This window comes from Perissodus microlepis, unplaced genomic scaffold, assembly GCF_051167445.1.
Source record: "Perissodus microlepis isolate ML-2025 ecotype Zambia unplaced genomic scaffold, ASM5116744v1 scaffold_26, whole genome shotgun sequence".
NCBI classification, from domain to species: domain Eukaryota; kingdom Metazoa; phylum Chordata; class Actinopteri; order Cichliformes; family Cichlidae; genus Perissodus; species Perissodus microlepis.
In genome coordinates this window covers 101,430-105,607 of record NW_028182048.1, presented here as the reverse complement: position 1 = coordinate 105,607, position 4,178 = coordinate 101,430, and the positions used below count along the sequence as shown (strand labels likewise).

The 4,178-nt window shown below is 49.1% G+C and overlaps 1 long non-coding RNA gene across 1 annotated transcript; it reads left to right on the top strand.

Annotated features, from left to right (window-relative positions):
• The first annotated feature begins 358 nt into the window (after positions 1-358).
• Positions 359-3,859, top strand: LOC146360551 (uncharacterized). Its single transcript, XR_014799636.1, has 2 exons — positions 359-1,392; positions 2,914-3,859. It is a non-coding gene; the product is annotated as an uncharacterized LOC146360551 (long non-coding RNA).
• The last annotated feature ends 319 nt before the right edge of the window (positions 3,860-4,178 follow it).

The window sequence follows — 4,178 nt, the reverse complement described above, 5'->3', positions numbered from 1 at the left end:
GGGACAGAACAGAGCCAGCAGGTGCGGGGACCTCTGGCGGGGACAGAACAGAGCCAGCAGGTGCGGGGACCTCTGGCGGGGACAGAACAGAACCAGCAGGTGCGGGGACCTCTGGCGGGGACAGAACAGAACCAGCAGGTGCGGGGACCTCTGGCGGGGACAGAACAGAGCCAGCAGGCACGCGGACCTCTGGCGGGGACAGAACAGAACCAGCAGGCACGGTGGCCCCTGGCAAACACATAGCAGACTGCAGCTGCACAGAGCATTGACTCTGCTCAGGCAGTGACAGCCGGGTGCAGTCCTCAGCTGGGTTCCTAGCCTCCAGGGGTCCAGAGTGGGCTGAGGGCTGAAACTCAGCCTCTGGGGAGGCCCTGGAGTGCGTCACAGTCTCTGAACTAGCCAGCTTTTTAGGAATGATTACATTATTATTAGGTTTGTCTCTCTGCTTAGAACAAACGGATGAAACACAGTTCCTTTCAGATTGATTTGACTGAGCTTGTCGTACCGGAGTAGCAAGTGACACAGGATGCAGGGCTAGTGGCTGCTGAACAGGAGGCTGAACTGAGGGTGACTGAAATAATGGTTGGGACGACGACGGTGGTGGAATTGGAGACTGCGCTTGAGGCCGGGCGGCTAACTGCGCTTGAGGCCGGGCGGCTAACTGCGCTTGAGGCCGGGCGGCTAACTGAATAAACACAGCCCCAGAATTAACAGTCCCAAAGTCTGGTGAAACAGAAAGAGTGTCTTTTTCACTCACCACAGCCGGCGGTTCCGAAGTCCCACCACCCGGCTGTGGGGTGAGGCGTCTACGACGCGAACGTTGCTTCCTCCTCGGAGAACGCTCCGACTGGCCGGGTAACTCCACATCCGGCAGTTCGGACTGCATATCCTCCGGTGGGCTGAGCAGACGAGCGGTAGGGGGGTGAAGGTGCAGCTCGTTCAGAAAGAAATTATGAACAAGTGGGTGGAGTGAGCTGAGCAGCCAGGGGAGACCGGAAACCAGTCGCTCCAATCGATTAGCTATGGCTTGGCAGAATCCCTTCTCCTCATGCCCCAGCCATAAAGTAATTAGACGGTCCACAGAATAAATAATATCCTCCTGGAGCTCCTCGGGCGGGTTGAATGCTGCTGGGTCCATTGTGGCCGGTTCGTACTGTCACGGCTGCCGAGGCGAGCCGTGTGGAGTTGGAAGAAGGACCCAAGATGCAAGCAGTGGATGAGATGCTAATGAGGTTTATTTACAAAGGTGTAGTGGCAGACAAGCAGTGGGGCATGACAAATAACTGAAGACACCTAAACTGGGAGAACTAAAATAACAGACCTGGAAGCATACAACAAAGGGATGAGAAGCAGAGAGACGCAGACGAGGAACAGGACACCGTGGAACTCAGGGTAACGCAGACTGACACGAAGTAACACAGACGAACCGGCAACAGGCAGGAGAACACACAGGGCTTAAATACACACACCAGTAATCAGGGGATGAGAGACAGGAGGGCAACACAGCTGGGAGGAATCAGAGCTGACGGGACAGGGGAAACGTAAACAGAACACACTCATATCAGACAGAGACCTTCACAATAAAACAGGAAACTCAGACACAGGGAACCAAACAAGACACAGAACTAAACAGACAGATTGACAAACAGACGGGGTGACACCATAGACAGACAGGGACACAGACGCAGGCTCAGAGGCAGACCAAACATAACACATAGAACTCAAACAATAATAATCATCATCATCATCATCATGATAAACTAGAAAATGATAACAAACTAAAAGCGCTGGGTCACCGACCCAGGACCATGACAGAGATATTATTTTGATAATCTGACTCGTGCAAAGCTGCTCGAGCAGAACCAAGAATAACAACATGGAGTGTGTTCATCTGCACAACCAGAAGACTGAAAGAGACAAACTCTTTATTCATCAAACTGCAGGATTCAGTGAGTGCTAGCTTTTCCGCTGCTTACAAACTGCACCCAGCATGTGCATACGATACGTTCTGATCTGTAATAAAGAGAAAGAAGAGCGCACAGTCAGCGCATGTAAAACCTCTGCTGGTTTCACATGCAGCATGCAGGGTGTCAGTCTGCTCAGCGTGACAACAAAAATCTAAACAAACGCAGGTCATTTCACAATATGAGGATGTGGAAGAGGGCTAACCTTATCTATGGGTGTGGCAACAACTGATAACAGATGGTCAGTTTGACAGCTGTTGCAGGTTAGCCTTCATGCAGAAAAACTGTTCAGGAGATGAAGATGAATAAACACAGACACATGTTTAAAGGAATATCCTTTGAGATGGAGGACATCGCTGCAGTAGGCACGGCCGCCCAGCTGTGTTCTTCTGATCTCTAACAGAGCTTCACAAACTGTGTCAGCTCTCCAGATAAGGAAGGACATTTTGCCCCATCGACAAGCAGCTGTGGTGTCGTTGTGGAGTCAAAGCACCCAGCACCACCCACAGACTGAGCTCACTGTGGTCCTAAAGGCTCCACTCAGACCAGCGTGGCCCTTCTGTGATGTAGGACCTCAGCAAAGAGGAGGATTCACCCCAGAAAGCCACTCTCCTCACAGACAGGCAGACGGCACCTCCAGGATATCGGCTGTAGTCGTTACAAGTGAAAAGGGCTTTTCTCTCTGAGACGCTGTAACTGCAGAGCAGCTGAACAAAAGGAAAGACGTAACTTCTATAGGGACGCAAAACTCTGACATGAACGTTATCACTCTTGTGAAAGTCATAAGATGACTCACCACGTCTGGATTCACCAAAAGTTTAACCGTGTAATTTCCACTTCATCAACAACGAGCCTCAAATGTCACAGTCTCAGTATCCCACCATGACGCCTTCCCATGAGTTTGTTTTTAACCATTTCTGTCTCCAACTCTTTGTCTCTTCTTCTACAGGAAAACAACAGATGCAGGAAGTCGTCCTTTAAAGTGGGGGCAGACGAGAAGCCTCCTTCATGTTCAGGAGGACGTAGAGCCCAGAGCGCCCGCAAATGTCACAGTCTGCCTGCGACCCAACGTTCACCTCCACCCGTCCCCCAAAGGACGAGGTGGACACCGAATGGATTTTCCCCTCATCATATCTCTGAGACTTCCAGCAGACATCCCATAATTACCAGCAGGGTAGTCCACAGCGACCAGACTCATCAGCCATTTCTTCCTCTGCAGACAAAGCTCTTCTTCGTCTCTCCGTCTTCACGGGAAAGATGTCAGCAGACTTTCAAACAAGTGAACCTTCGTTATCCTGTAAAAACAGTGACATACTCTTCCTCATGACGACAGCTGAACACTCACAGCTTTATTACACTTTACTTAATTTAAGCCACGTCTGTTAATAATGCATCTGAAACTTTATTGCATCAAGTCCTACTACATGACACAGCGACTCTCAGTGCTCGATGTGGACGTGTTAAACTGTTTGCAGCCACACAGTCCCAGTCTCGATATGAAACAGACGTATTCTTTTCATTACTAAGGGCCCGGAGCCGGCAGCAGATTGATTTTTCCTGATGAGCGCTTCATTAAGAAGCAGAGGTTTCTGCAGATGGAGATCTTATGGCTCAAATGCACACGGTTAGCAAGAGTTCCAGAAGAATAAGTGCCAGCGGCCCCTGGAGGGCGTCGTGTTCGTCGCATCAGAGAAACACTAAAGTTCTGAGCAGAACAAACAACAAAGCAGAGTCACCTGAATATTGTTCATTTAACAGGTTTCATCATGGGAAACATCAGTGTGGTCTGCAGATTTGTCTTTTTTTAATCAGGTCCTTTGAAAAAGACAACATTTCATTTTGATGGTGGAGCCGAAGGAAACGTCATGAACCAAAAAAATAAAAGCGTGCATGAATGTCCTCGTCATATTTTAATCTGATACACCTCCTTGCCAACAGGTTTGTGAAACATTAGTATTATATGAAAGAGTCCATCCTTTGATGTGAGTGAAGTTGGCCCCCCCACCTTCTTCAAATCCAACAAAAGTGGTATCAACCGTTTGTGCTGCACAAATTGTCGTTTGTGCTGCTATCATTTTAAAGATATTCAAGAAAATTTCTAGAGGTCATCCGAGGTCAACCAGCCCCCCCCACATTAATGGAATCAAACTAAACTGGTGTCAATCAACTGTGCTACGTTTGTGCTGGTTTGTGCTGCTAAAATTGTCGTTTGTG